The sequence below is a fragment of the Rhipicephalus microplus genome, unplaced genomic scaffold (genome assembly GCF_043290135.1).
Source record: "Rhipicephalus microplus isolate Deutch F79 unplaced genomic scaffold, USDA_Rmic scaffold_13, whole genome shotgun sequence".
NCBI lineage: Eukaryota > Metazoa > Arthropoda > Arachnida > Ixodida > Ixodidae > Rhipicephalus > Rhipicephalus microplus.
The window spans coordinates 5,662,614-5,682,869 of record NW_027464586.1 but is presented as its reverse complement, the minus strand read 5'-3'; the positions used below and the strand labels follow the sequence as shown (position 1 = coordinate 5,682,869).

At 52.6% G+C, this 20,256-nt stretch overlaps 5 non-coding genes across 5 annotated transcripts; all 5 read right to left on the bottom strand.

Annotated features, from left to right (window-relative positions):
- Positions 1-10,576: 10,576 nt before the first annotated feature.
- On the bottom strand, positions 10,577-10,653 carry TRNAN-GUU (transfer RNA asparagine (anticodon GUU)). Its single transcript has one exon. It is a non-coding gene; the product is annotated as a tRNA-Asn (tRNA).
- Positions 10,654-12,484: 1,831 nt separating this feature from the next.
- TRNAN-GUU (transfer RNA asparagine (anticodon GUU)) lies at positions 12,485-12,561 on the bottom strand. The gene has a single exon. It is a non-coding gene; the product is annotated as a tRNA-Asn (tRNA).
- A 947-nt stretch (positions 12,562-13,508) lies between these two features.
- Positions 13,509-13,585, bottom strand: TRNAN-GUU (transfer RNA asparagine (anticodon GUU)). The gene has a single exon. It is a non-coding gene; the product is annotated as a tRNA-Asn (tRNA).
- Positions 13,586-14,392: 807 nt separating this feature from the next.
- On the bottom strand, positions 14,393-14,469 carry TRNAN-GUU (transfer RNA asparagine (anticodon GUU)). The gene has a single exon. It is a non-coding gene; the product is annotated as a tRNA-Asn (tRNA).
- Positions 14,470-16,883: 2,414 nt separating this feature from the next.
- TRNAN-GUU (transfer RNA asparagine (anticodon GUU)) lies at positions 16,884-16,960 on the bottom strand. The gene has a single exon. It is a non-coding gene; the product is annotated as a tRNA-Asn (tRNA).
- Positions 16,961-20,256: the final 3,296 nt, after the last annotated feature.

Genomic DNA, 20,256 nt, shown 5'->3' with positions numbered 1-20,256 from the left:
CGCACCACCACCGGGTGGGCTCGTACCTCTAACCTTTCGGTTGACAGCCGATCGCGCTAGCCAATTGCGCCACGGAGACAGTCGTGCTCCACTCTCACCACCATCAGTACATATCTTCAAAGCTATCAGCCCAAAGAATAAAAAGCAACACACCACTCCCGGGAGGGCTCGTACCTCCAACCTTTCGGTTAACAGCCGATCGCGCTAGTCTATTGCGCCCCGGAGACAGTCGTGCTCCACTCTCACCACCATCAAAACATATCTTCAAAGCTATCAGCCCAAAGAAAAAAAGTGCCGCACCAACACCGTGTGGGCTCGTACCGCCAACCTTTCGGTTAACAGCCGATTGCGATAGCAAATTGCGCCACGGAGACAGTCGTGCTCCACTCTCACCACCATCAGAACATATCTTCTAAGCTATCAGCCCAAAAAAAGCAACACACCACTCCCGGGAGGGCTGGAACCTCCAACCTTTCAGTTAACAGCCGATCGCATAGCCACTTGCGCCATGGAGACAGTCGTGCTCCACTCTCACCACCGTCAGGACATATCTTCAAAGCTATCAGGCCAAAGAAAAAAAAGTGTCGCACCTCCACCGGGTGGGCTCGTACCTCCAACCTTTCGGTTAACAGCCGATCGCGCTAGCCAATTGCGTCACGGAGACAGTCCTGCTTCACACTCACCACCATCAAAGCATATTTTCAAAGCTATCAGCCCAAAATAAAAAAAGCAACACACCACTCCCGGGAGGGCTCGAACCTGCAACCTGTCGGTTAACAGCCGACCGCGCTAGCCAATTGCGCCACGGAGACAGTCGTGCTCCACTCTCACCACCATCAGAACATTTCTTCAAAGCTATCAGCCCAAAAAAAAAGCGCCGCACCACCACCGGGTGGGCTCGTACCTCGAACCTCTCGGTTAACAGCCAATCGCGCTAGTCAATTGCGCCACGGAGACAGTCCTGCTCCACTCTCACCACCATGAGAAAATACCTTCAAAGCTATCAGCCCAAAGAAAAAAAAGCAACACACCACTCCCGGGAGGGCTCGAACCTCCAACCTTCCGGTTAACAGCCTTTCGCATAGCCAATTGCGCCACGGAGACAGTCGTGCTCCACTCTCACCACCGTCAGAACATTTCTTCAGAGCTATCAGCCCAAAGAAAAAAAAAGTGCCGCACCACCACCGTGTGGGCTCGTACCTCCAACCTTTCGGTTAACAGCCGATCGCGATAGCAAATTGCGCCACGGACACAGTCGTGCTCCACTCTCACCACCATCACAACATATCTTCTAAGCTATCAGCCCAAAAAAAAGCAACACACAACTCCCGGGAGGGCTGGAACCTCCAACCTCTCGGTTAACAGCCGATCGCGCTAGCCAATTGCGCCACGGAGACAGTCGTGCTCCACTCTCACCACCATCAGGACATATCTTCAAAGCTATCAGGCCAAAGAAAAAAAGCGCCGCACCACCACCGTGTGGGCTCGTACCTCCAACCTTTCGGTTAACAGCCGATCGCGCTAGCCAATTGCGTCACGGAGACAATCCTGCTTCACACTCACCACCATCAAAACATATTTTCAAAGCTATCAGCCCAAAATAAAAAAAGCAACAAACCACTCCCGGGAGGGCTCGAACCTCCAACCTGTCGGTTAACAGCCGAGCGCGCTAGCCAATTGCGCCACGGAGACAGTCGTGCTCCACTCTCACCACCATCAGAACATTTCTTCAAAGCTATCAGCCCAAAGAAAAAAAAGCGCCGCACCACCACCGGGTGGGCTCGTACCTCCAACCTCTCGGTTATCAGCCAATCGCGCTAGCCAATTGCGCCACGGAGACAGTCCTGCTCCACTCTCACCACCGTGATAACATATCTTCAAAGCTATCAGCCCAAAGAAAAAAAAAGCAACACACCACTCCCGGGAGGGCTCCAACCTCCAACCTTTCAGTTAACAGCCGATCGCATAGCCAATTGCGCCACGAAGACAGTTGTGCTCCACTCTCACCACCGTCAGAACATTTCTTCAGAGCTATCAGCCCAAAGAAAAAAAAGCGCCACACCACCACCAGGTGGGCTCGTACCTCCAAACTTTCGGTTAACAGACGATCGCGCTAGCCAATTGCGCCATGGAGACAGTCGTGCTCCACTCTCACCACCATCAGAACATATCTTCAAAGCTCTCAGCCCAAAGAAAAAAAAGCAATACACCACTCCCGGGAGGACTGGAACCTCCAGCATTTCAGTTAACAGCCGATCGCATAGCCAATTGCGCCATGGAGACAATCGTGCTCCACTCTCATCACCGTCAGAACATTTCTTCAGAGCTATCAGCCAAAAGGAAAAAAATCGCCACACCACCACCGGGTGGGCTCCAACCTCCAACCTTTCGGTTAACAGCCGATCGCGCTAGCCAATTGCGCCAAGGAGACAGTCGTGCTCCACTCTCACCACATTCAGAACATATCTTCAAAGCTATCAGCCCAAAGAAAAAAAAGCGCCGCACCTCCACCGGGTAGGCTCGTACCTCCAACCTTTCGGTTAACAGCCCATCGCGCTAGCCAATTGCGCCACGGAGACAGTCCTGCTCCACACTCACCACCATCAGAACATATCTTCAAAGCTATCAGCCCAAAGAAAAAAAAGCGCCGCACCACCACCGGGTGGGTTCGAAACTCCAACCTTTCGGTTGACACCCGATCGCGCTAGCCAATTGTGCCACGGAGACAGTCCTCCTCCACTCTCACCACAATGCGAACATATCTTCAAAGCTATCAGCCCAAAATAAAAAAAGCAACACACCACTCCTGGGAGGGCTCGAACCTCCAACCTTTCGGTTAACAGCCGATCGCGCTAGCCAATTGCGCCACGGAGACAGTCGTGCTCCACTCACACCACTGTCAGAACTTTTCTTCAGAGCTATCAGCCCAAAGAAAAAAAAGCAACACACCACTCCCGGGAGGGCTCGAACCTCCAACCTTCCGGTTAACAGCCTTTCGCATAGCCAATTGCGCCACGGAGACAGTCGTGCTCCACTTTCTCCACCGTCAGAACATTTCTTCAGAGCTATCAGCCCAAAGAAAAAAAAGTGCCGCACCACCACCGTGTGGGCTCGTACCTCCAACCTTTCGGTTAACAGCCGATCGGGATAGCAAATTGCGCCACAGAGACAGTCGTGCTCCACTCTCACCATCATTCGAACATATCTTCTAAGCTATCAGCCCAAAAAAAGCAACACACCACTCCCGGGAGGGCTGGAACCTCCAACCTTTCAGTTAACAGCCGATCGCATAGCCACTTGCGCCATGGAGACAGTCGTGCTCCACTCTCACCACCGTCAGGACATATCTTCAAAGCTATCAGGCCAAAGAAAAAAAAGCGCCGCACGTCCACCGGGTGGGCTCGTACCTCCAACCTTTTGGTTAACAGCCGATCGCGCTAGCCAATTGCGGCACGGAGACAGTCCTGCTCCACACTCACCACCATCAGAACATATTTTCAAAGCTATCAGCCCAAAATAAAAAAGCAACACACCACTCCCGGGAGGGCTCGAACCTCCAACCTTTCGGTTAACAGCCGATCGCGCTAGCCAATTGCGCCACGGAGACAGTCGTGCTCCACTCACACCACTGTCAGAACATTTCTTCAGAGCTATCAGCCCAAAAAAAGCGCCGCACCACCACCGGGTGGGCTCGTACCTCTAACCTTTCGGTTAACAGCCGATCGCGCTAGCCGATTGCGCCACGGAGACAGTCGTGCTCCACTCTCACCACCATCAGAACATATCTTCAAAGCTATCAGCCCAAAGAATAAAAAGCAACACACCACTCCTTGGAGGGCTCGTACCTTCAACCTTTCGTTAAGAGCCGATCGCGCTAGCCTATTGCGCCACGGAGACAGTCGTGCTCCACTCTCACCACCATCAGTACATATCTTCAAAGCGATCAGCCCAAAGAAAAAAAAGCGCCGCACCACCACCCGGTGGACTCGTACCTCCAACCTTTCGGTTAACAGCCAATCGCGCTAGCCAATTGCGCCACGGAGACAGTCCTGCTCTACTGTCACCACCATCAGAACATATCTTCAAAGCTATCAGCCCAAAGAAAAAAAAGCAACACACCACTCCCGGGAGGGCTCGAACCTCCAACCTTCCGGTTAACAGCCTTTCGCATAGCCAATTGCGCCACGGAGACAGTCGTGCTCCACTCTCACCACCGTCAGAACATTTCTTCAGAGCTATCAGCCCAAAGAAAAAAAAGTGCCGCACCACCAACGTGTGGGCTCGTACCTCCAACCTTTCCGTTAACAGCCGATCGCGATAGCCAATTGCGCCACGGAGACAGTCGTGCTCCACTCTCACCACCATCAGTACATATCTTCAAAGCTATCAGCCCAAAGAATAAAAAGCAACACACCACTCCCGGGAGGGCTCGTACCTCCAACCTTTCGGTTAACAGCCGATCGCGCTAGTCTATTGCGCCCCGGAGACAGTCGTGCTCCACTCTCACCACCATCAAAACATATCTTCAAAGCTATCAGCCCAAAGAAAAAAAGTGCCGCACCAACACCGTGTGGGCTCGTACCGCCAACCTTTCGGTTAACAGCCGATTGCGATAGCAAATTGCGCCACGGAGACAGTCGTGCTCCACTCTCACCACCATCAGAACATATCTTCTAAGCTATCAGCCCAAAAAAAGCAACACACCACTCCCGGGAGGGCTGGAACCTCCAACCTTTCAGTTAACAGCCGATCGCATAGCCACTTGCGCCATGGAGACAGTCGTGCTCCACTCTCACCACCGTCAGGACATATCTTCAAAGCTATCAGGCCAAAGAAAAAAAAGTGTCGCACCTCCACCGGGTGGGCTCGTACCTCCAACCTTTCGGTTAACAGCCGATCGCGCTAGCCAATTGCGTCACGGAGACAGTCCTGCTTCACACTCACCACCATCAAAGCATATTTTCAAAGCTATCAGCCCAAAATAAAAAAAGCAACACACCACTCCCGGGAGGGCTCGAACCTGCAACCTGTCGGTTAACAGCCGACCGCGCTAGCCAATTGCGCCACGGAGACAGTCGTGCTCCACTCTCACCACCATCAGAACATTTCTTCAAAGCTATCAGCCCAAAAAAAAAGCGCCGCACCACCACCGGGTGGGCTCGTACCTCGAACCTCTCGGTTAACAGCCAATCGCGCTAGTCAATTGCGCCACGGAGACAGTCCTGCTCCACTCTCACCACCATGAGAAAATACCTTCAAAGCTATCAGCCCAAAGAAAAAAAAGCAACACACCACTCCCGGGAGGGCTCGAACCTCCAACCTTCCGGTTAACAGCCTTTCGCATAGCCAATTGCGCCACGGAGACAGTCGTGCTCCACTCTCACCACCGTCAGAACATTTCTTCAGAGCTATCAGCCCAAAGAAAAAAAAAGTGCCGCACCACCACCGTGTGGGCTCGTACCTCCAACCTTTCGGTTAACAGCCGATCGCGATAGCAAATTGCGCCACGGACACAGTCGTGCTCCACTCTCACCACCATCACAACATATCTTCTAAGCTATCAGCCCAAAAAAAAGCAACACACAACTCCCGGGAGGGCTGGAACCTCCAACCTCTCGGTTAACAGCCGATCGCGCTAGCCAATTGCGCCACGGAGACAGTCGTGCTCCACTCTCACCACCATCAGGACATATCTTCAAAGCTATCAGGCCAAAGAAAAAAAGCGCCGCACCACCACCGTGTGGGCTCGTACCTCCAACCTTTCGGTTAACAGCCGATCGCGCTAGCCAATTGCGTCACGGAGACAATCCTGCTTCACACTCACCACCATCAAAACATATTTTCAAAGCTAACAGCCCAAAATAAAAAAAGCAACAAACCACTCCCGGGAGGGCTCGAACCTCCAACCTGTCGGTTAACAGCCGAGCGCGCTAGCCAATTGCGCCACGGAGACAGTCGTGCTCCACTCTCACCACCATCAGAACATTTCTTCAAAGCTATCAGCCCAAAGAAAAAAAAGCGCCGCACCACCACCGGGTGGGCTCGTACCTCCAACCTCTCGGTTAACAGCCAATCGCGCTAGCCAATTGCGCCACGGAGACAGTCCTGCTCCACTCTCACCACCGTGATAACATATCTTCAAAGCTATCAGCCCAAAGAAAAAAAAAGCAACACACCACTCCCGGGAGGGCTCCAACCTCCAACCTTTCAGTTAACAGCCGATCGCATAGCCAATTGCGCCACGAAGACAGTTGTGCTCCACTCTCACCACCGTCAGAACATTTCTTCAGAGCTATCAGCCCAAAGAAAAAAAAGCGCCACACCACCACCAGGTGGGCTCGTACCTCCAAACTTTCGGTTAACAGCCGATCGCGCTAGCCAATTGCGCCATGGAGACAGTCGTGCTCCACTCTCACCACCATCAGAACATATCTTCAAAGCTCTCAGCCCAAAGAAAAAAAAGCAATACACCACTCCCGGGAGGACTGGAACCTCCAGCATTTCAGTTAACAGCCGATCGCATAGCCAATTGCGCCATGGAGACAATCGTGCTCCACTCTCATCACCGTCAGAACATTTCTTCAGAGCTATCAGCCAAAAGGAAAAAAATCGCCACACCACCACCGGGTGGGCTCCAACCTCCAACCTTTCGGTTAACAGCCGATCGCGCTAGCCAATTGCGCCAAGGAGACAGTCGTGCTCCACTCTCACCACATTCAGAACATATCTTCAAAGCTATCAGCCCAAAGAAAAAAAAGCGCCGCACCTCCACCGGGTAGGCTCGTACCTCCAACCTTTCGGTTAACAGCCCATCGCGCTAGCCAATTGCGCCACGGAGACAGTCCTGCTCCACACTCACCACCATCAGAACATATTTTCAAAGCTATCAGCCCAAAATAAAAAAAGCAACACACCACTCCTGGGAGGGCTCGAACCTCCAACCTTTCGGTTAACAGCCGATCGCGCTAGCCAATTGCGCCACGGAGACAGTCGTGCTCCACTCACACCACTGTCAGAACATTTCTTCAGAGCTATCAGCCCAAAGAAAAAAAAGCAACACACCACTCCCGGGAGGGCTCGAACCTCCAACCTTCCGGTTAACAGCCTTTCGCATAGCCAATTGCGCCACGGAGACAGTCGTGCTCCACTTTCTCCACCGTCAGAACATTTCTTCAGAGCTATCAGCCCAAAGAAAAAAAAGTGCCGCACCACCACCGTGTGGGCTCGTACCTCCAACCTTTCGGTTAACAGCCGATCGGGATAGCAAATTGCGCCACAGAGACAGTCGTGCTCCACTCTCACCATCATTCGAACATATCTTCTAAGCTATCAGCCCAAAAAAAGCAACACACCACTCCCGGGAGGGCTGGAACCTCCAACCTTTCAGTTAACAGCCGATCGCATAGCCACTTGCGCCATGGAGACAGTCGTGCTCCACTCTCACCACCGTCAGGACATATCTTCAAAGCTATCAGGCCAAAGAAAAAAAAGCGCCGCACGTCCACCGGGTGGGCTCGTACCTCCAACCTTTTGGTTAACAGCCGATCGCGCTAGCCAATTGCGGCACGGAGACAGTCCTGCTCCACACTCACCACCATCAGAACATATTTTCAAAGCTATCAGCCTAAAATAAAAAAGCAACACACCACTCCCGGGAGGGCTCGAACCTCCAACCTTTCGGTTAACAGCCGATCGCGCTAGCCAATTGCGCCACGGAGACAGTCGTGCTCCACTCACACCACTGTCAGAACATTTCTTCAGAGCTATCAGCCCAAAAAAAAGCGCCGCACCACCACCGGGTGGGCTCGTACCTCTAACCTTTCGGTTAACAGCCGATCGCGCTAGCCGATTGCGCCACGGAGACAGTCGTGCTCCACTCTCACCACCATCAGAACATATCTTCAAAGCTATCAGCCCAAAGAATAAAAAGCAACACACCACTCCTTGGAGGGCTCGTACCTTCAACCTTTCGTTAAGAGCCGATCGCGCTAGCCTATTGCGCCACGGAGACAGTCGTGCTCCACTCTCACCACCATCAGAACATATCTTCAAAGCGATCAGCCCAAAGAAAAAAAAGCGCCGCACCACCACCCGGTGGACTCGTACCTCCAACCTTTCGGTTAACAGCCAATCGCGCTAGCCAATTGCGCCACGGAGACAGTCCTGCTCTACTGTCACCACCATCAGAACATATCTTCAAAGCTATCAGCCCAAAGAAAAAAAAGCAACACACCACTCCCGGGAGGGCTCGAACCTCCAACCTTCCGGTTAACAGCCTTTCGCATAGCCAATTGCGCCACGGAGACAGTCGTGCTCCACTCTCACCACCGTCAGAACATTTCTTCAGAGCTATCAGCCCAAAGAAAAAAAAGTGCCGCACCACCAACGTGTGGGCTCGTACCTCCAACCTTTCGGTTAACAGCCGATCGCGATAGCAAATTGCGCCACGGAGACAGTCGTGCTCCACTCTCACCACCATCAGAACTTATCTTCTTAGCTATCAGCCCAAAAAAAGCAACACACCACTCCCGGGAGGGCTGGAACCTCCAACCTTTCAGTTAACAGCCGATCGCATAGCCACTTGCGCCATGGAGACAGTCGTGCTCCACTCTCACCACCGTCAGAACATTTTTTCGGAGCTATCAGCCCAAAGAGAAAAAATCGCCGCATCACCACCGGGTGGGCTCGAACCTCCAACCTCTCGGTTAACAGCCGATCGCGCTAGCCAATTACGCCACGAAGACAGTCGTGCTCCACTCTCACCACCATCAGGACATATCTTCAAAGCTATCAGTCCAAAGAAAAAAAAGCGCCGCACCTCCACCGGGTGGGCTCGTACCTCCAACCTTTCGGTTAACAGCCGATCGCGCTAGCCAATTGCGTCACGAAGACAGTCCTGCTCCACTCTCACCACCATCAGGACATATCTTCAAAGCTATCAGCCCAAAGAAAAAAAAGCGCCGCACCTCCACCGGGTGGGCTCGTACCTCCAACCTTTCGGTTAACAGCCGATCGCGCTAGCCAATTGCGTCACGAAGACAGTCCTGCTCCACTCTCACCACCATCAGAACATATCTTCAAATCTATCAGCCCAAAGAAAAAAAAGCAACACACCACTCCCGGGAGGGCTCGAACCTCCAACCTTCCGGTTAACAGCCTTTCGCATAGCCAATTGCGCCACGGAGACAGTCGTGCTCCACTTTCTCCACCGTCAGAACATTTCTTCAGAGCTATCAGCCCAAAGAAAAAAAAGTGCCGCACCACCACCGTGTGGGCTCGTACCTCCAACCTTTCGGTTAACAGCCGATCGGGATAGCAAATTGCGCCACAGAGACAGTCGTGCTCCACTCTCACCATCATTCGAACATATCTTCTAAGCTATCAGCCCAAAAAAAGCAACACACCACTCCCGGGAGGGCTGGAACCTCCAACCTTTCAGTTAACAGCCGATCGCATAGCCACTTGCGCCATGGAGACAGTCGTGCTCCACTCTCACCACCGTCAGGACATATCTTCAAAGCTATCAGGCCAAAGAAAAAAAAGCGCCGCACGTCCACCGGGTGGGCTCGTACCTCCAACCTTTTGGTTAACAGCCGATCGCGCTAGCCAATTGCGGCACGGAGACAGTCCTGCTCCACTCTCACCACCATGAGAACATATCTTCAAAGCTATCAGCCCAAAGAAAAAAAAGCAACACACCACTCCCGGGAGGGCTCGAACCTCCAACCTTCCTGTTAACAGCCTTTCGCATAGCCAATTGCGCCACGGAGACAGTCGTGCTCCACTCTCACCACCTTCAGAACATTTCTTCAGAGCTATCAGCCCAAAGAAAAAAAAACTGCCGCACCACCACCATGTGGGCTCGTACCTCCAACCTTTCGGTTAACAGCCGATCGCGATAGCTAATTGCGCCACGGAGACAGTCGTGCTCCACTCTCACCACCATCAGAACATATCTTCTAAGCTATCAGCCCAAAAAAAGCAACACACCACTCCCGGGAGGGCTCGAACCTCCAACCTCTCGGTAACAGCCAATCGCGCTAGCCAAATGCGCCACGGAGACGGTCCTGCTCCACTCTCACCACCATGAGAACATATCTTCAAAGCTATCAGCCCAAAGAAAAAAAAGCAACACACCACTCCCGGGAGGGCTCGAACCTCCAACCTTTCGGTTAACAGCCGATCGCAATAGCAAATTGCGCCACGGAGACAGTCTTGCTCCACTCTCACCACCATCAGAACATATCTTCTAAGCTATCAGCCCAAAAAAAGCAACACACCACTCCCGGGAGGGCTGGAACCTCAGACCTCTCGGTTAACAGCCGATCGCGCTAGCCAATGGCGCCACGGAGACAGTCGTGCTCCACTCTCACCACCATCAGGACATATCTTCAAAGCTATCAGGCCAAAGAAAAAAAAGCGCCGCACCTCCACCGGGTGGGCTCGTACCTCCAACCTTTCGGTTAACAGCCAATCGCGCTAGCCAATTGCGTCACGGAGACAGTCCTGCTTCACACTCACCACCATCAAGATATATTTTCAAAGCTATCAGCCCAAAATAAAAAAAGCAACACACCACTCCCGGGAGGGCTCGAACCTCCAACCTGTCGGTTAACAGCCGACCGCGCTAGCCAATTGCGCCACGGAGACAGTCGTGCTCCACTCTCACCACCATCAGAACATTTCTTCAAAGCTATCAGCCCAAAAAAAGCGCCGCACCACCGCCGGGTGGGCTCGTACCTCCAACCTCTCGGTTAACACCAATCGCGCTAGCCAATTGCGCCACGGAGACAGTCCTGCTCCACTCTCACCACCATGAGAACATATCTTCAAAGCTATCAGCCCAAAGAAAAAAAAGCAACACACCACTCCCGGGAGGGCTCCAACCTCCAGCCTTTCAGTTAACAGCCGATCGCATAGCCAATTGCGCCACGAAGACAGTCGTGCTCCACTCTCACCACCGTCAGAACATTTCTTCAGAGCTATCAGCCCAAAGAAAAAAAAGCGCCACACCACCACCGGGTGGGCTCGTACCTCCAAACTTTCGGTTAACAGCCGATCGCGCTAGCCAATTGCGCCACGGAGACAGTCGTGCTCCACTCTCACCACCATCAGAACATATTTTCAAAGCTATCAGCCCAAAGAAAAAAAAGCAATACACCACTCCCGGGAGGACTCGAACCTCCAACCTTTCATTTAACAGCCGATCGCATAGCCAATTGCGCCATGGAGACATTCGTGCTCCACTCTCACCACCGTCAGAACATTTCTTCAGAGCTATAAGCCAAAAGAAAAAAAATCGCCGCACCACCACCGGGTGGGCTCCAACCTCCAACCTCTCGGTTAACAGCCGATCGCGCTAGCCAATTGCGCAAGGAGACAGTCGTGCTCCACTCTCACCACCATCAGAACATATCTTCAAAGCTATCAGCCCAAAGAAAAAAAAGCGCCGCACCTCCACCGGGTAGGCTCGTACCTCCAACCTTTCGGTTAACAGCCGATCGCGCTAACCAATTGCGCCACGGAGACAGTCCTGCTCCACACTCACCACCATCAGAACATATTTTCGAAGCTCTAAGCCCAAAATAAAAAAAGCAACACACCACTCCCGGGAGGGCTCGAACCTCCAACCTTTCGGTTAACAGCCGATCGCGCTAGCCAACTGCGCCACGGAGACAGTCGTGCTCCACTCACACCACCGTCAGAACATTTCTTCAGAGCTATCAGCCCAAAGAAAAAAAAGCGCCGCACCTCCACCGGGTGGGCTCGTACCTCCAACCTTTCGGTTAACAGCCTATCGCGCTAGCCAATTGCGTCACGAAGACAGTCCTGCTCCACTCTCACCACCATCAGGACATATCTTCAAAGCTATCAGCCCAAAGAAAAAAAAGCGCCGCACCTCCACCGGGTAGGCTCGTACCTCCAACCTTTCGGTTAACAGCCGATCGCGCTAGCCAATTGCGTCACGAAGACAGTCCTGCTCCACTCTCACCACCATCAGAACATATCTTCAAATCTCTCAGCCCAAAGAAAAAAAAGCAACACACCACTCCCGGGAGGGCTCGAACCTCCAACCTTCCGGTTAACAGCCTTTCGCATAGCCAATTGCGCCACGGAGACAGTCGTGCTCCACTCTCACCACCATCAGAACATATCTTCTAAGCTATCAGCCCAAAAAAAGCAACACACCACTCCCGGAGGGCAGGAACCTCAGACCTCTCGGTTAACAGCCGATCGCGCTAGCCAATGGCGCCACGGAGACAGTCGTGCTCCACTCTCACCACCATCAGGACATATCTTCAAAGCTATCAGGCCAAAGAAAAAAAAGCGCCGCACCTCCACCGGGTGGGCTCCTACCTCCAACCTTTCGGTTAACAGCCAATCGCGCTAGCCAATTGCGTCACGGAGACAGTCCTGCTTCACACTCACCACCATCAAGATATATTTTCAAAGCTATCAGCCCAAAATAAAAAAAGCAACACACCACTCCCGGGAGGGCTCGAACCTCCAACCTGTCGGTTAACAGCCGACCGCGCTAGCCAATTGCGCCACGGAGACAGTCGTGCTCCACTCTCACCACCATCAGAACATTTCTTCAAAGCTATCAGCCCAAAAAAAGCGCCGCACCACCGCCGGGTGGGCTCGTACCTCCAACCTCTCGGTTAACACCAATCGCGCTAGCCAATTGCGCCACGGAGACAGTCCTGCTCCACTCTCACCACCATGAGAACATATCTTCAAAGCTATCAGCCCAAAGAAAAAAAAGCAATACACCACTCCCGGGAGGACTCGAACCTCCAACCTTTCATTTAACAGCCGATCGCATAGCCAATTGCGCCATGGAGACAATCGTGCTCCACTCTCACCACCGTCAGAACATTTCTTCAGAGCTATAAGCCAAAAGAAAAAAAATCGCCGCACCACCACCGGGTGGGCTCCAACCTCCAACCTCTCGGTTAACAGCCGATCGCGCTAGCCAATTGCGCAAGGAGACAGTCGTGCTCCACTCTCACCACCATCAGAACATATCTTCAAAGCTATCAGCCCAAAGAAAAAAAAGCGCCGCACCTCCACCGGGTAGGCTCGTACCTCCAACCTTTCGGTTAACAGCCGATCGCGCTAATCAATTGCGCCACGGAGACAGTCCTGCTCCACACTCACCACCATCAGAACATATTTTCAAAGCTCTAAGCCCAAAATAAAAAAAGCAACACACCACTCCCGGGAGGGCTCGAACCTCCAACCTTTCGGTTAACAGCCGATCGCGCTAGCCAACTGCGCCACGGAGACAGTCGTGCTCCACTCACACCACCGTCAGAACATTTCTTCAGAGCTATCAGCCCAAAGAAAAAAAAGTGCCGCACCACCACCATGTGGGCTCGTACCTCCAACTTTTCGGTTAACAGCCGATCGCGATAGCAAATTGCGCCACGGAGACAGTCGTGCTCTACTCTCACCACCATCAGAACATATCTTCTAAGCTATCAGCCCAAAAAAAAGCAACACACCACTCCCGGGAGGGCTCGAACCTCCAACCTGTCGGTTAACAGCCGACCGCGCTAGCCAATTGCGCCACGGAGACAGTTGTGCTCCACTCTCACCACCATCAGAACATTTCTTCAAAGCTATCAGCCCAAAGGAAAAAAAGGGCCGCATAACCACCGGGTGGGCTCGTACCTCCAACCTCTCGGTAACAGCCAATCGCGCTAGCCAATTGCGCCACGGAGACAGTCCTGCTCCACTCTCACCACCATGAGAACATATCTTCAAAGCTATCAGCCCAAAGAAAAAAAAGCAACACACCACTCCCGGGAGGGCTCGAACCTCCAACCTTCCTTTTAACAGCCTTTCGCATAGCCAATTGCGCCACGGAGACAGTCGTGCTCCACTCTCACCACCGTCAGAACATTTCTTCAGAGCTATCAGCCCAAAGAAAAAAAAAGTGCCGCACCACCACCATGTGGGCTCGTACCTCCAACCTTTCGGTTAACAGCCGATCGCGATAGCAAATTGCGCCACGGAGACAGTCGTGCTCCACTCTCACCACCATCAGAACATATCTTCTAAGCTATCAGCCCAAAAAAAAGCAACACACCACTCCCGGGAGGGCTGGAACCTCAGACCTCTCGGTTAACAGCTGATCGCGCTAGCCAATTGCGCCACGGAGACAGTCGTGCTCCACTCTCACCACCATCAGGACATATCTTCAAAGCTATCAGGCCAAAGAAAAAAAAGCGCCGCACCTCCACCGGTAGGGCTCGTACCTCCAACCTTTCGGTTAACAGCCGATCGCGCTAGCCAATTGCGTCACGGAGAGAGTCCTGCTTCACACTCACCACCATCAAAACATATTTTCAAAGCTATCAGCCCAAAATAAAAAACAGCAACACACCACTCCCGGGAGGGCTCGAACCTCCAACCTGTCGGTTAACAGCCGACCGCGCTAGCCAATTGCGCCACGGAGACAGTCGTGCTCCACTCTCACCACCATCAGAACATTTCTTCAAAGCTATCAGCCCAAAGAAAAAAAAAGCGCCGCACCACCACCGGGTTGGCTCGTACCTCCAAACTTTCGGTTAACAGCCGATCGCGCTAGCCAATTGCGCCACGGAGACAGTCGTGCTCCACTCTCACCACCATCAGAACATATCTTCAAAGCTATCAGCCCAAAGAAAAAAAAAGCAATACACCACTCCCGGGAGGACTGGAACCTCCAACCTTTCAGTTAACAGCCGATCGCATAGCCAATTGCGCTATGGAGACAATCGTGCTCCACTCTCACCACCGTCAGAACATTTCTTCAGAGCTATCAGCCAAAAGGAAAAAAATCGCCGCACCACCACCGGGTGGGCTCCAACCTCCAACCTCTCGGTTAACAGCCGATCGCGCTAGCCATTTGCGCCAAGGAGACAGTCGTGCTCCACTCACACCACTGTCAGAACATTTCTTCAGAGCTATCAGCCCAAAAAAAAGCGCCGCACCACCACCGGGTGGGCTCGTACCTCTAACCTTTCGGTTAACAGCCGATCGCGCTAGCCGATTGCGCCACGGAGACAGTCGTGCTCCACTCTCACCACCATCAGAACATATCTTCAAAGCTATAAGCCCAAAGAATAAAAAGCAACACACCACTCCTTGGAGGGCTCGTACATCCAACCTTTCGGTTAAGAGCCGATCGCGCTAGCCTATTGCGCCACGGAGACAGTCGTGCTCCACTCTCACCACCATCAGAACATATCTTCAAAGCGATCAGCCCAAAGAAAAGCAACACACCACTCCCGGGAGGGCTCGAACCTCCAACCTTCCGGTTAACAGCCTTTCGCATAGCCAATTGCGCCACGGAGACAGTCGTGCTAGACTCTCACCACCGTCAGAACATTTCTTCAGAGCTATCAGCCTAAAAAAAAGTTCCGCACCACCACCATGTGGGCTCGTACCTCCAACTTCGGTTAACAGCCGATCGCGATAGCAAATTGAGCCACGGAGACAGTCGTGCTCCACTCTCACCACCATCAGAACATATCTTCTTAGCTATCAGCCCAAAAAAAAGCAACACACCACTCCCGGGAGGGCTGGAACCTCCAACCTTTCAGTTAACAGCTGATCGCCTAGCCACTTGCGCCAAGGAGACAATCGTGCTCCACTCTCACCACCGTCAGAACATTTCTTCAGAGCTATCAGCCAAAAGGAAAAAAATCGCCGCACCACCGGGTGGGCTCCAACCTCCAACCTCTCGCTTACTAGCCGATCGCGCTAGCCAATTGCGCCAAGGAGACAGTCGTGCTCCACTCTCTCCACCATCAGAACATATCTTCAAAGCTATCAGCCCAAAGAAAAAAAAGCGCCGCACCTCCACCGGGTAGGCTCGTACCTCCAACCTTTCGGTTAACAGCCCATCGCGCTAGCCAATTGCGCCACGGAGACAGTCCTGCTCCACTCTCACCACCATCAGAACATAACTTCAATGCTATCAGCCCAAAGAATAAAAAGCAACACACCACTCCTTGGAGGGCTCGTACCTCCAACCTTTCGGTTAAGAGCCGATCGCGCTAGCCTATTGCGCCACGGAGACAGTCGTGCTCCACTCTCACCACCATCAGAACATATCTTCAAAGCGATCAGCCCAAAGAAAAAAAAGCGCCGCACCACCACCGGGTGGACTCGTACCTCCAACCTTTCGGTTAACAGCCAATCGCGCTAGCCAATTGCGCCACGGAGACAGTCCTGCTCCACTCTCACCACCATCAGAACATATCTTCAAAGCTATCAGCCCAAAGAAAAAAAAGCAACACACCACTCCCGGGAGGGCTCGAACCTCCAACCTTCCGGTTAACAGCCTTTCGCATAGCCAATTGCGCCACGGAGACAGTAGTGCTCCACTCTCACCACCGTCAGAACATTTCTTCAGAGCTATCAGCCCAAAGAAAAAAAAAGTGCCGCACCACCACCATGTGGCCTCGTACCTCCAACCTTTCGGTTAACAGCCGATCGCGATAGCAAATTGCGCCACGGAGACAGTCGTGCTCCACTCTCACCACCATCAGAACATATCTTCTAAGCTATCAGCCCAAAAAAAAGCAACACACCACTCCCGGGAGGGCTGGAACCTCAGACCTCTCGGTTAACAGCTGATCGCGCTAGCCAATTGCGCCACGGAGACAGTCGTGCTCCACTCTCACCACCATCAGGACATATCTTCAAAGCTATCAGGCCAAAGAAAAAAAAGCGCCGCACCTCCACCGGTAGGGCTCGTACCTCTAACCTTTCGGTTAACAGCCGATCGCGCTAGCCAATTGCGTCACGGAGAGAGTCCTGCTTCACACTCACCACCATCAAAACATATTTTCAAAGCTATCAGCCCAAAATAAAAAACAGCAACACACCACTCCCGGGAGGGCTCGAACCTCCAACCTGTCGGTTAACAGCCGACCGCGCTAGCCAATTGCGCCACGGAGACAGTCGTGCTCCACTCTCACCACCATCAGAACATTTCTTCAAAGCTATCAGCCCAAAGAAAAAAAAGCGCCGCACCACCACCGGGTTGGCTCGTACCTCCAAACTTTCGGTTAACAGCCGATCGCGCTAGCCAATTGCGCCACGGAGACAGTCGTGCTCCACTCTCACCACCATCAGAACATATCTTCAAAGCTATCAGCCCAAAGAAAAAAAAAGCAATACACCACTCCCGGGAGGACTGGAACCTCCAACCTTTCAGTTAACAGCCGATCGCATAGCCAATTGCGCTATGGAGACAATCGTGCTCCACTCTCACCACCGTCAGAACATTTCTTCAGAGCTATCAGCCAAAAGGAAAAAAATCGCCGCACCACCACCGGGTGGGCTCCAACCTCCAACCTCTCGGTTAACAGCCGATCGCGCTAGCCATTTGCGCCAAGGAGACAGTCGTGCTCCACTCTCTCCACCATCAGAACATATCTTCAAAGCTATCAGCCAAAGAAAAAAAAGCGCCGCACCTCCACCGGGTAGGCTCGTACCTCCAACCTTTCGGTTAACAGCCCATCGCGCTAGTCAATTGCGCCACGGAGACAGTCCTGCTCCACACTCACCACCATCAAAACATATTTTCAAAGCTATCAGCTCAAAATAAAAAAAAAGCAACACACCACTCCCGGGAGGTCTCGAACCTCCAACCTTTCGGTTAACAGCCGATCGCGCTAGCCAATTGCGCCACGGAGACAGTCGTGCTCCACTCACACCACTGTCAGAACATTTCTTCAGAGCTATCAGCCCAAAAAAAAAGCGTCGCACCACCACCGGGTGGGCTCGTACCTCTAACCTTTCGGTTAACAGCCGATCGCGCTAGCCGATTGCGCCACGGAGACAGTCGTGCTCCACTCTCACCACCATCAGAACATATCTTCAAAGCTATCAGCCCAAAGAATAAAAAGCAACACACCACTCCTTGGAGGGCTCGTACATCCAACCTTTCGGTTAAGAGCCGATCGCGCTAGCCTATTGCGCCACGGAGACAGTCGTGCTCCACTCTCACCACCATCAGAACATATCTTCAAAGCGATCAGCCCAAAGAAAAGCAACACACCACTCCCGGGAGGGCTCGAACCTCCAACCTTCCGGTTAACAGCCTTTCGCATAGCCAATTGCGCCACGGAGACAGTCGTGCTAGACTCTCACCACCGTCAGAACATTTCTTCAGAGCTATCACCCTAAAAAAAAAGTTCCGCACCACCACCATGTGGGCTCGTACCTCCAACCTTTCGGTTAACAGCCGATCGCGATAGCAAATTGAGCCACGGAGACAGTCGTGCTCCACTCTCACCACCATCAGAACATATCTTCTTAGCTATCAGCCCAAAAAAAAGCAACACACCACTCCCGGGAGGGCTGGAACCTCCAACCTTTCAGTTAACAGCTGATCGCCTAGCCACTTGCGCCATGGAGACAGTCGTGCTCCACTCTCACCACCATCAGAACATTTTTTCAGAGCTATCAGCCCAAAGGGAAAAAATCGCCGCATCACCACCGGGTGGGCTCGAACCTCCAACCTCTCGGTTAACAGCCGATCGCGCTAGCCAATTACGCCACGAAGACAGTCGTGCTCCACTCTCACCACCATCAGGACATATCTTCAAAGCTATCAGTCCAAAGAAAAAAAAGCGCCGCACCTCCACCGGGTGGGCTCGTACCTCCAACGTTTCGGTTAACAGCCGATCGCGCTAGCCAAATGCGTCACGGAGACAGTCGTGCTCCACTCTCACCACCATCAGAACATATCTTCAAAGCTATCAGCCCAAAGAAAAAAAAGCAATACACCACTCCCGGGAGGACTGGAACCTCCAACCTTTCAGTTAACAGCCGATCGCATAGCCAATTGCGCCAAGGAGACAATCGTGCTCCACTCTCACCACCGTCAGAACATTTCTTCAGAGCTATCAGCCAAAAGGAAAAAAATCGCCGCACCACCGGGTGGGCTCCAACCTCCAACCTCTCGCTTACTAGCCGATCGCGCTAGCCAATTGCGCCAAGGAGACAGTCGTGCTCCACTCTCTCCACCATCAGAACACATCTTCAAAGCTATCAGCCCAAAGAAAAAAAAGCGCCGCACCTCCACCGGGTAGGCTCGTACCTCCAACCTTTCGGTTAACAGCCCATCGCGCTAGCCAATTGCGCCACGGAGACAGTCCTGCTCCACTCTCACCACCATCAGAACATAACTTCAATGCTATCAGCCCAAAGAATAAAAAGCAACGCACCACTCCTTGGAGGGCTCGTACCTCCAACCTTTCGGTTAAGAGCCGATCGCGCTAGCCTATTGCGCCACGGAGACAGTCGTGCTCCACTCTCACCACCATCAGAACATATCTTCGAAGCGATCAGCCCAAAGAAAAAAAAGCGCCGCACCACCACCGGGTGGACTCGTACCTCCAACCTTTCGGTTAACAGCCAATCGCGCTAGCCAATTGCGCCACGGAGACAGTCCTGCTCCACTCTCACCACCATCAGAACATATCTTCAAAGCTATCAGCCCAAAGAAAAAAAAGCAACACACCACTCCCGGGAGGGCTCGAACCTCCAACCTTCCGGTTAACAGCCTTTCGCATAGCCAATTGCGCCACGGAGACAGTAGTGCTCCACTCTCACCACCGTCAGAACATTTCTTCAGAGCTATCAGCCCAAAGAAAAATAAGTGCCGCACCACCACCGTGTGGGCTCGTACCTCAAACCTTTCGGTTAACAGCCGATCGCGATAGCAAATTGCGCCACGGAGACAGTCGTGCTCCACTCTCACCACCATCAGAACATATCTTCTTAGCTATCAGCCAAAAAAAAGCAACACACCACTCCCGGGAGGGCTGGAACCTCCAACCTTTCAGTTAACAGCCGATCGCATAGCCACTTGCGCCATGGAGACAGTCGTGCTCCACTCTCACCACCGTCAGAACCTTTTTTCAGAGCTATCAGCCCAAAGGGAAAAAATCGCCGCATCACCACCGGGTGGGCTCGAACCTCCAACCTCTCGGTTAACAGCCGATCTCGCTAGCCAATTACGCCACGAAGACAGTCGTGCTCCACTCTCACCACCATCAGGACATATCTTCAAAGCTATCAGTCCAAAGAAAAAAAAGCGCTGCACCTCCACCGGGTGGGCTCGTACCTCCAACTGTTCGGTTAACAGCCGATCGCGCTAGCCAAATGCGTCACGGAGACAGCCCTGCTCCACACTCACCACCATCAAAACATATTTTCAAAGCTATCAGCCCAAAATAAAAAAAAGCT